Source organism: Lathyrus oleraceus, chromosome 4 (genome assembly GCF_024323335.1).
Source record: "Lathyrus oleraceus cultivar Zhongwan6 chromosome 4, CAAS_Psat_ZW6_1.0, whole genome shotgun sequence".
Lineage (NCBI taxonomy): Eukaryota > Viridiplantae > Streptophyta > Magnoliopsida > Fabales > Fabaceae > Lathyrus > Lathyrus oleraceus.
In genome coordinates this window covers 213,079,640-213,092,119 of record NC_066582.1, presented here as the reverse complement: position 1 = coordinate 213,092,119, position 12,480 = coordinate 213,079,640, and positions in this window count along the sequence as shown.

The following is a 12,480-nucleotide window of genomic DNA, read 5'->3' as shown; positions in this document are numbered from 1 at the left end:
GGAATCTGATATGCGATGAAGCTTTGCCTCCTTGCCACGAAATTCCAATGCTCCTTTAGGGTTAGGGTTTCAGCTTCTTAAATAGGGTGGATTAGGTGTTCTCATGGGCTTTTTAATAAGTGATTTATCCATAAGAATAAAAGTGTGAAGTGAGGTGTAAAATGTTGTTATTTTGGGCCAAACTTAAGTGAATGGATGTCCAATGCATGGCCAAAAGAGGTAAAAAACGTGACTGGTTTGTGTAGCATGTTTAGAAAATCTGATTGGGCGAGCCAGACCCAAAATCTGCCTAGAAAATCAAGTCATGGTGCCCACTTTAAATGAATGTATCTCTCAAACCATGGATCCAAATGAGATGATTCCAAAAGGATGTGAAAGAGGACATGACAAGGTACAATTGTTGTGAATAAAGTATTTTCAAATAATGCCTTGAAGTGCAAGAAAACTGACCAAGAAGTCTTGACAAATTTTGAAGATTTTGGACTTAGAAATTTTTCTAAGTGTCCTAAAAAAATGTCTCACTTTGACTAAGCATAACTTTCTCAATTCTAATCCAAATAGAGAAAACTTTATATCTCTAGAAAGCTTTGAACAAGAGGAACAACTTTCATGTTGGAGAAATTTTCAAATGGAGCTTTTATCTTGATGCAAAATGGGCTTAAAGTGAGTGCAACGATCATGAAAACTTGCCCTAAATGGAAAGTCAACCATTTCCAAATTAAGTAACTTTTCCAATTCCTGATTAAATGATGAATCCATGATCCAACCTTGATCAAATTTCACATGTAGGATCCCCTAGGCATGGATTTTGAGATTCCACTCTCAAAATGTCAGAAGTTGACTTTTCTGGCCCCATAGTTGACTTTTCCCAAACTGTCTGATTCCCGATTCCATTGATCAATTGAAGCACTTCTAGCTCAAATAAAGAGCTGATTTTTTGTATGTAGACCCTTGTGGACATACTTAGGGCCAGGGAAAAGAGTTTCACTCAAAGAATCAGAAATAAACTGATTTTATACCAAACCCTAGTTTTAGGGCAAAATGATCGGGAACTGATTGCACTGCTTGCCAATGGATCTTTCTGAGATAAATGTGAATCTTCCTAGGCCAAGATGCCTCTTTAATCATGACATGGATGAACCCCTCTACTTCCAACCAAACATTGCTTGTGGCCAGGTAGCCATGAAAACCCTAGCTTCCTGATTAAATCCAGATGAACACTCTGATAACTTTGAATCATTCACTGATGAGCTGAGGACCATAATAAGATACTTTGACCCCCCCCCCTGAGACCCTTGAGACTTGTATACTTAGAAAATGAAGTCTAATTCTCAATCTTGCTTTGTGTGGGCTCCTTCTGTTAAGGAGTGATCGATCAAAACCTGATCTTCATGTCACTAATGCAGTATGCAATGAGTATGACCTAATATGATGCTAATGAAGTGTAAAACATAATCCCATGCTTCCAGGAAAAATGAAGGGTAAATTTTGGGGTATTACACCCACAACTTCTTATGAATACCAGATAGTAGTAACATCTTTTTTTGACCTCATCATATCATCATCTCTCCCTAATTTTTTCAAAATGGACAAGGAGTAACAGAAAAATCTATCCTCGAATGGACATAAGTACTAGATAACAAGAACACAAGAACACATATCACAAAATTGTAGCAGCAACAATTTTGTTCTTTAGACGGACATATGTCAAACACAATGTCTTACACAATGTGTATGACAATGTACTTATGTAGCAGCAAGAACAAGTTGAGGTGAAAAAACTCCAATGTTTCTCCATCAAAAACCATATCAGTTTCATCAACAGGTGCACCATGTTTGTCACATCTTTCCCAATATTCAGTATGTAACTCAAAGTCAAAACACTTGGGGCAACACCAATCTCATCATCATAAATAACAATTTATTTATTTTGAACACTCAAAATATGATAGATTTGATAGGGAACACCAATAAGTGGTTAGATGCCATGAGACTCGACATGCTTAACCAATTGACAAATACAACATTCTTCACATTCCAAGGTAGCATGAGTTCCTACCTGGTATAGAAAACTAGTGATGCAACAATATATTGCTTCTGATTCCAGACTTAGCATATTACCAAAATCAAATTCATTAATATCCAAAATATTATGATGCCTAATTCCTAAGACATCTTTCCCAACAAACAACAAACAACTGAAATTGAGCAACACCCAAACATGACAAGTTGTCTTTCTATTTTTGATTACTAACACAACTTACTAACATATTATTGTATTGACTTTACTTTAATGTCATTTAGCTTATGCTCTTTATTTTTGTCATTTACTTTATGCTTTTATTTTAGCATCCCATATCATATTGTTTGTATTTATGTTATTTTCTCTTTCTCCACTTGGATCTTTGTTTATGTTTATATTTTTTTCCTTTGTCCATTTGGACTTCTTTTTCTTTTAAAAAGATTAATAAAGGAAAAAACCCCTAAAATTTGGTTCTCTTAATTCATGGACTTGAGGTTACTATCATTGACATTATTGTGGAGTTATAGACTTAGAACTAGGATCTTGACCCTTGCTTTGGGAGTTTGTGATTTGAAACCTTGGGATTCATCTGGTACCTTTGACTTTGCGCTTCTTTTGAAGACTTGACTTGGTTACTTTGGTTTCATCTGATACATGGATTATACTTTGCTTATTTGGCTTGCTTAAGGCTTAATCCAAATGAGGGCATTCTTGCTTGACTCATGTCATAAAGCTTGCTATCTTTTGGTCAGATATTTCCTCCATAGCGTTTACTTTATGTTCTAGGATAGTCTCTTCATCTCCTCCCCTTCTTTAATTTTCAGAATCTTATCTCTTTTTTTCAAAAACCTTCTTTTTTCAAACTTGAACCACTTTCTCAATAAACCTTGACTTTTGTCAAGTGATTTTCAAAACCTTTCTCTAATAAATGCTAATACATCTTAAGCATATTCAAACCAATTTCAAAAGACTTAAAAAAATACGTAACTCATTCAAACTATTTTGTACCCTTTGTGAACTTTTTCTTTAAGGAAAGAGACCATGGGTCTAGCGTCGAGATCATCGATCTGGCATCGAATTCTGAGGAGCAGCTGCTTCTACTGGGAAGATACAGTTTGGCACTGTCAACTCCGCTGGGGATATACAGTCTGACTCTGTCAACTCCACTAGGGATATACAGTCTGACACTGTCGACTCTACTGGTGAATGTATAATCTGAAACAAATGCTTGGGGAAGTACAACAGTGAGAGCCTGCTGGGGATTGAAGAATCCAATGCTCGGACCAGCTCTGCAGGGATAAGATACCAAATTCCAACTGTTGAGAAAAAACATCCACGATCATTTGATGGGGACCTTAAGGAAATGCCCCGAGTGTACCTGTTCTGAATAGACGATCCAAAGCACTTAAAATTTACAGTAATTTTCAATGTTTATTAAGCACGTACCTGTAAAGCTCTTATGTTTCATGATGCAATGTTTATCAAAAATTCGAACGTCATTTTTGCAAACAAAACAGTAAAATGAAAATGAACACAAAGATGTACTGAATAACATGATTTTATTGATTGAGTGGCCTCTGAATAGGTATTTACATCAGGAAGCAATCCCTGGAAAGAGGTAATTGCACAACAGATAAAAACAAAAATTCATCTAATGGCAATGTGAAATGGATTTCTATCGGGTTCCAATTCTGCTATGATTCGCTCGTCTTCAAGATCCTGTAGATGATCAACTTTCCGAAAAAGGTGATTGGACTGTTTCCTATCCTTCGGAAGTTTCCGATTATCGACACGAGATGATATTCAGAACTACTCAGAACGCAGCCATTCGCTTAATCCCTAACTTTTTCCTGGATCGCCCTTTCGGGTTTTCAATCCACCGGGATACCCATTTTTGCCTAAGTCGCCCTTTCAGGTTTTCAACTTACCGGGTGTACAATCTTTTCATTTTTTAATCCCTAACTTTTGCCCGAACCTTTTTCATTTTCTTGGTTCGCCGGGATGCCCATTTTTTTGCCTGGACTATTCTTTTTATCGTCCAGCGGGTCTATTTTATGCGAAGTATTTTTTAACTGCGTCTGAGTTCACAGGGGAAGTGAAGTTTTCACCATCCATAGTTGCAAGCATTAAGGCTCCACCATCAAAAGCCTTGGTGACAATATACAGTCCATCATAGTTAGGAGTCCACTTGCCCCTGTGATCTGTCTGAGGAGGAAGGATCCTTTTCAACACTAAATCTCCGACTTGGAAGCATCGAGGACGCACTTTCTGATCAAAGGCTCTCTTCATCCGACTTTGGTACAACGGCCCATGACAAATGGCTGCCATTCGCTTCTCTTCAATAAGACTCAACTCATTGAACCTTGTCTGAATCCATTCAGCTTCGTCTAACTTGACATCCAGTAGGACTCTTAGAGAAGGAATCTCCACTTCAACAGGTAGGACTGCTTCTATACCATACACAAGGGAGTAAGGGGTTTCCCCGGTCGATGTACGTATTGAAGTACGGTACCCATGCAAGGCGAAGGGTAGCATCTCGTGCCAATCTCTGTACGTAACGACCATCTTCTGCACAATCTTCTTTATGTTCTTATTTGCTGCCTCAACAACACTGTTCATCTTAGGACGATAAGGGGAAGAGTTGTGATGTTGAATGTTGAAGTTCTTGCACAACTCCTTCATCATTTTGTTATTGAGGTTAGAACCATTATCAGTAATGATTCTTTCGGGAATCCCATAACGACAAATGATTTCTTTCTTAATGAATCGGGTAACCACATGTCTGGTGACCTTCGCAAATGACGTTGCTTCGACCCACTTAGTGAAATAGTCGATGGAAACAAGGATGAAATGATGCCCATTGGAAGCACTCGGCTCAATATTTCCAATCATATCAATGCCCCTGTCGCATCGCGCGAAAAACCGGCGGGAAAAGAAAGAACAACAGAGCCGCCACCGTGCGTTATTTATCCCAAAAGAGGGAAAGGAAACGCTCAGAGTAAACCTGGGAAAAGACATGGTCTCGCGACCAAAGAGAATGGGTTCGGGAGTCGGTTATGCGAAGGGAAGGTATTAGCACCCCTACGCATCCGTAGTACTCTACGGGATCCACGCACACTAGAAAGGAAAATTGGTTGCTAAACACTGCTCAAATACTCACACACACTGGCTGAAAGAAACGAAAGAGACTGACTGAAACTGAACTCGGCAGGATGTCGCATCCTGGGCCTACTTAGTCTATCAAGCATAGACATCAGAGTCCAAGTAGTTCGGACTGGGGAAACGACACATGCTCGCTAGGATATCGCATCCTATGCATACGTATCTTCTCGGACGAGAGAAGAATCAGAGCATTCGTAGCTCGGCTGACACACACACAAACAAACACGGGCAAAGGCAAACGTGGAGCCTGAATGCCAATCACTGGACTTACATCAGCATCCGAACCGAACACACGCACACTGGAACCCAAATGCCACTCGATGGACTTACATCGGCTTCCAAGCACACAACAACACAACAAGTTGATAGGGAGTCGGGGACTCGAGCCTATAACTGTCAAACACACACACACAGACAAACAGACAACAAATTGCTAAGGAGTCAGGCACTCGAGCCTAGCAACTGTCAAACAACACACACAAAAAGAAAAAAGGCGCCCGGAGAGATCAGCTCAATCTCCTGCCTACATACTTCATCTGGTGTGAAGATCAGGGCGATGTAGTTCCCCTACGCAGGGATAAAGGACTTAGCCTAACCAGATAACAGAGGGAGACACAACACTAGGGAGACTACGACTCGAGCCTAGATGTTGTCATGCAAAGTCAACCCTAAGTTGAGGTTTCTAGCTAAATGGCACAAGGGCCAACCTATCCTAATCACGACTTGCACAGGAAGCAAGCCAAACAAAAACCAAACTTGCACAGGAAGCAAGGGTCTCGATTGCAACAAGGGCAAGAGAAAGGGAAAGGCTCGATCGCAACGAGGGCGAGAGAAAGGATCGCAACGAGGGCGAAAGCAAACAAGGATTAGTCTAAACTAAACCTAACTTGCACAGGAAGCAAGTCAAACAAACATACAAGCACAGATAGCACACACTATACACAAGCAAGTGGCTCAGACAAGGGTTAGGTTTTAGTCGAGGGGTCATATCAACCTCAACAAACAAACCTCTGGAATGGGGTGAGTGTTGCTCTTAACCTTGCCATTGAGAGGCTAAGGTGAAGCAGATGAAAGGAGATGAGGGGTGTGCCTCATTGCTTCTATCCCTGGCCTGGGAGAGCACTTGACAAGAATGTGTGGGTTCAGAAAGTGGGAACCCTTCTACACATTTGATACTGACTCAACTGTGCAATTGCACAAGATCTTGGGTTTGTATCTGCGATGCATCAACACAGTGGTGTGAGCAAAGCAAATGACACACCGAATAGTGGGGGATAGATTGCATATCCCTACCTTCCACCAATTGCCTCTTCACTTAGGAGGACTTTGACTCTATGCAAGGACAAAAGTAAACAATCACAAACATTGCCTCTTAAGGAGGACTTCAGACAGTTGCCTGGCCAAGTAACAGGCCAGGTCTTCCAGACTACATGAAGTAAAAGAGACATACCTCAATGCAAATTGCTTATACAAGCAAAGCAAAGCAAAAAGTTCACAAGGAACTAAGCAACTAAAGCACCTGAAACAGTCAAGCAGATGTTAGTATGCAACTTCAAACCAAACAAACAGAAACAGACACCAACAGTTAATTGGAGGCACATGGATGTGCAAGGCACAAGGCTTAAGGCATGTGAGCCAAGCCACCTACAAAACAAAGAGGTTAGACAATGATATTTGAGTAAGCTCAATCAAAAGAATTGGTCTTAATGGTCATTTGATGGTCAACCTGAAATCACAAACTCAAAGGTGAGTAACAGGACCACTAGGGCTAGCCTAGGGTCAAAAGTGAATGAGAAAGTCCAAACAGCAAGGGGTAAGTATCCAAAATCATGTTCAAACAATTAGGAAACAAAACCAATTGGGTTCACATTCATATCAATCATCATCATCATTTCATGAACCATTTAGGTCAAAACATGGCAAACAGAAGCTCATAGAAGTCAACAGCAAGACTTGCATCAAAAGCAATCTAAACATTTTCCAAAAATCACCAAATAAATCATGATCATTCCTAACTCATGGCATGGTAAGCATGTCAAATTTCATCCCATTTGGACAAGTGGAAGGCAGTCAATAAAAATCAGAAAGTCAAAGAAAATTTGAACATGCTCAATGAAGTCAACCAATCATGCATCAACTTAGAAAAATCATAAGTCAAGAATGGTGTATGATAAATGAATGGGACTAAAACCATGGCAAAGATGAGGATGTCTAGTTATCTCATGTAAAATTTCATGTCCATCTAATAAAGTATGAGAATTTCACAAATGAAATGGGAACATGTGTCACACAAAGTCAACTTTTGACTAGGCAGGGGAGAAAATCTCAAACAAATGTAAAATAGTTCAATTAAATCCAAGAAAATTCACAAGTCAACTAGACATACAAGAGTGGGTTCATGCAAAATTTGGGATCATTTGGATGGAAGGAAGCATGGTAATGAAAATCATGAAGTTGGACATCAATGGTGTGACACAAATTGTCACACCCTAATTCAAAAAATCATAACTCACAAACCACAAATGATAAATTCACAAACTCTACACCAAAATCACCATGAATGTGTCTAGTTTAAGAACAAAAAAATTTGGGAGCCATTGGATACATTCTCATCATTTCACAATTGATTTGGCAAAGTGTACAAAAATTGGTCACATGTTACAAACCCTAAGGCCATTTAAAAACCATTCATCCAAAAATTCTGGAAAAATAATGATAAAAAAGTAGAGATCATGATGAACACAACACAAAAAATCCCATTCAATTTGGATCAAAAATGAGCAAGTTATGAATTTTGGAAGATTGGTTATAAAATGTGAAATTAAAATGGAATAAATGAAATAAGAATGGCAAAATTGTAATTCCATGATTCACTTAATTAAACACGGTCGTTTTGGCCAGGTAATGAAATGTTTTGATTGGTTGTTGAGATGCAAGGCCATGCACGTGAGAAATGGGGCAGAAAAATCTGGGAAAATATTTTAAAAGTTAGGGTTTCACTGTTCATCACCATCCCCAAATCATGATTTCACAAACTTGCCCAAAAACCAAAATTGAATATATGGAAATGATCAACAAGCAATGGCAAACAAGAATCTATCACCCTTTTTCATTAAGACCTCGTGTGTATCATGAATCGAGCACAAACACATTTCCACACTAAACTTGTTTTTCAAAATAGCTTCATGAACACACAACCATTTCAAAAAATAAACACATCATGATAACCAGCATAGAAAGACCTTTTGAAAACATGTGTCAATTTTAAAAAAAGTGGAAGTGGAAAACTCACCAATTTGGAAGAGCAGTTGTGTTGCTGATGCCTTTTGGTGGTTTTGAAGTGAACAGCTGCACCTTAGAGTCCCAGATGATGATTGATGGAGTTGGCCTTGGCTCAAACTTGTGTAGACTGATGAAATGGTCTCAAACTTGGATGTTATGAACCAATCTGCTCCTTCCTATTGCTTATGCAAGGCAGGGTTTTTGGTGCTCCTTTGTTTTGGTCAGAAGAAGATGAGATGCAAAATAGCAGGGTTAGTGCAGTTGGAGTGAAGTCTTTTGTTTTTCATGGTTTTGGTTCTTGGGAATTCTTCTTGACAGCAAAACAGAAATGCATAGCAAGGCTTAGTTTTTTGTGTCTTTTGACAGAGAAATAGCCAAATGAGGGCCAGGTCAATCCAGGATTTTTTGCTGCAGTGTTGTGACAGGTTTTAGAAGAGAACTGCCAAGAGTGTGTGGTTTGTGTTTGGTGGTTGTATTGGCAAGACAGGTTTTTTCTGAATAGGCAAAGCAAATAGCAAGGGTGAGGTTTGAGAATGCTACTGGTTTTTCATGGCAGAAAAATATGATGGAAGTGGTTGGTCAAACTACCTTAGTTTGTGTTGTATCTTTGATGCTTTTTGACAGCAACAGAAAATGCAAAGCAAGGGTTTTGGTTGGAAAAATGAGTGAAGGTTCTTTGTGGTATGCTGGACAAGGTTTGGTCAAATGCTAAGAGTGAGGCTTGAGAGAATGTCAAGTTATGTTGGTTCTGTTGCAGCTAGCAGGGTTCATCATGACAGGAAAGTGCAGTTTGGATTGAGAAATAGAAGTGCCAAGCCAAGTCAAATGGATGAGTGAAGCTCTTGGTCTTGTTGGTTTTGTTGCTCAAGTCTGCTGTGGGATGTTGCTGCAGTGTTATGTTGGTTTTTTTTTTTTGAGGTCATTGAATTGGTGAGCAAAGTTGCTGTTGATGGTTTTCTAAATGACAGAAAAATAGTGGAGTGGAAGTTGTGTTAATGCAGGGCCAAACTGTATTCAAAAATGGCAGAGAGATCTGATGCATGAGGTTTTTGTTTTGCTGTCCCTTCTGCTGTTGGCCATTAGCAGGATTTAATTCCTCTTTGAAGTTTTTTTGACAGCTTTTTGGTTAAAAAATGGTCAAGGTCTTTTTCTACAGCATGAAGTATTTTTGTTATGCAGCTCATAGCCTTCAAAATGACAGCAAAATCTCATCCCTAAAACCTGCTATGGTACAAGTATGGTTCCTAGAGGTATGGTTGTTTTTTTTTTTTTGCAGAAAAATAGGACTGCAAGTAAGAGATTTAGCATGAGTGAATTGGTGTGCTATTGGTTATGTGGCTGTGTAATGAGGCTCACCATGACAGAAAAATTGCTGCATAATACTGCTAGTACAAGGCATGGTTGTGGAAGCATGGACAAGTATGGTGAATTTGTACCTTTCTTACAATTCAAGCAACCAAGCAATGGCTTTATGTACTGCATATTTTGACTTTGCAAACACATTCTAAATGACATTTATGAGCTGTTCCAATTGGCCAAATGTTGAAAAAATGTTTAAATCAAAAAGTCAACTCTTGGTCAAACTTACATTTAAATGAAAAAGGTCAAAATATGCCATTTTGATTGGTGAAGTTTTGGCTCATGAAATTTATATTTTTGGAAAGAGGGGATCAAATGTGACTTGTAGGAAAAAACCCCACCAAAATTGGCCAAACGGTTTGGGAGATATGGCCCTTTGAAGTTCAAGATTTTCTGAAATCGATTCGATCATAACTTGCCAACCACACATGGGAATTGAGAGTTCTAGGACTTTTTGGAAATGGGAGAACAAGATCTTCAACTTTCATGTTGGGCAAAAATTCATTTGAGGCTTGTATCATGATGTAAGTTTGAGGATCAAGACTTTCCATTTATGGCAGGTTTCAGTTACAGGCCCAGTTTCTATTTTGGGACTTTTTTATGATCTGGCTTCAAATTCTTCCATGAGGGTGTTTGGCATGATATATGATGACTATTTGGCCATGAATGAACTCTCACAAACCAAATCCAATCATCAAATCCCTGATTAAATGGACAGTTGACCAACAGTTGACTTTTAGGGTTTCTGACTGATTGTGCATTGACTGATGACTTCCAAACCCTAATTCCTTGAGAACTTGACTTCAAATGATGTCCCAAGTTGTATGAACCCTTGATTATTGACCATGGTGCCCAAATTCCACAAGAATGACCACCATCCACTGCTTTGACTGACAGTTGACTTTTTTAGGGTTTTTTGACTGTCTGTGTGTGAACTGATGACCTCTGAGCCTTCAACCCTTGCCTTGAACACTTCAAATAGACCACCAAGTCATGTGAACTTGTTGGACAAACCCTAGGGCCTTGGCTCAATGAGAAATTCCTTTGCCTGCTTGGTTGACTGATCAGGAGATTAGTTTGACCTAATTCTTGATTGCTTGCTCTTGAGGCAACTGTGAACAATGCAAATGCTATGCAATGGACCATGATATGCTATGACCTAATATGAAAATGTATGTACAATGATAGGTGTGCAAATTTGAGGTGCTACAGCTGCCCCTATTCAATCAGCTGGGAACCCGAATGGATGAGAGCAACGGCTGTCAGACTTTCAGGGTAAACAGGGATTGAATACCAAGAACCGTAGAATTTGCACAGTACCGGGATCCACCAAAGGAAACGTCCACTGGGATTTTATTGCTGGGTATATATTTTTTGGTTTTTGTTTTTTTTTTAAGGGCACAGCCACATCCAGACATCGCAATGACGATGAATGGGAAAAGAAATCACAACTAGATGCCAACGGACAACTAGGAAAAACTCGACGTTTACCAAGACCAACGGAGAGGTAACCAGACATTAATGAATGACCGGAAGGGATACAACCATACGTCAACGGACGAAATGGGAAAAACTCAACGTTTACCAAGACCAACGGAGAGGTAACCAACTGGGGACGACCAGGAAAAACTCGACGTTTATCGAAACCAACGGAGAGGTAACCAGACATTAATGAATGACTGGGGAGACTCGACCAGACATCAACGGATGAATGGGAGAAAACTCGACGTTTACAGACATCGGAAGATGATGTTTACAGACACCAAAAGGATCGACCAGACATTTACAGATGAATGGGAATACTCGACGTTTACAGACATCGAAAGATGATGTTTACAGACACCAAAAAGATCGACCAGACATTTACTGATGAATGGGAAGACTCGACGTTTACAGACATCGAAAGATGATGTTTACAGACACCAAAAAGATCGACCAGACATTTACAGATGAATGGGAATGAGAGAAACACAACCAGACGTCAACGGACGACTGGGAAAAACTCGTCGTTTATCGAAACCAACGGAGAGGCAAATACTTCACTTGGGAAGGAGGACACAACCAAATCATCAACGGATGATCGGGAAAAACTCGACGTTTATCGAGACCAACGGAGAGGTAACTCTGCATGGAGAGGGGTACAACCAAATCATCAACGGATGATTGGGAAAAACTCGACGTTTATCGACACCAACGGAGAGGAGAATACTTCTTCGGTCTGAATACCGGAAAATTGGCCTTGTGCCATGAGTACATCGACCTGATCGTCGGAAACTCCTTCGGTCTGAATACCGGAAAATTGGCCTTGTGCCATGAGTACATCGACCTGATCGTCGGAAACTCCTTCGGTCTGAATACCGGAAAATTGGCCTTGTGCCATGAGTACATCGACCTGATCGTCGGAAACTCCTTCGGTCTGAAAACCGGGAAATCATAAGACATATTATCTATAGCCGTCGAAACGTAGATAATACACTCGCATGGAAGATTATCCATAACCGGGTTGTAGGTTGTTAAATGGATAAACGACCGAAAAGAAAGGCATCAGGGTACCAGGCTAGGTATGCAAAAGATGACCAATCAAAAGAGGATAAAGCTGCTTGCTCGGAGCAAGTATCCAAAAAGAAAGTGAAGACCCAATGGGGACAATACTG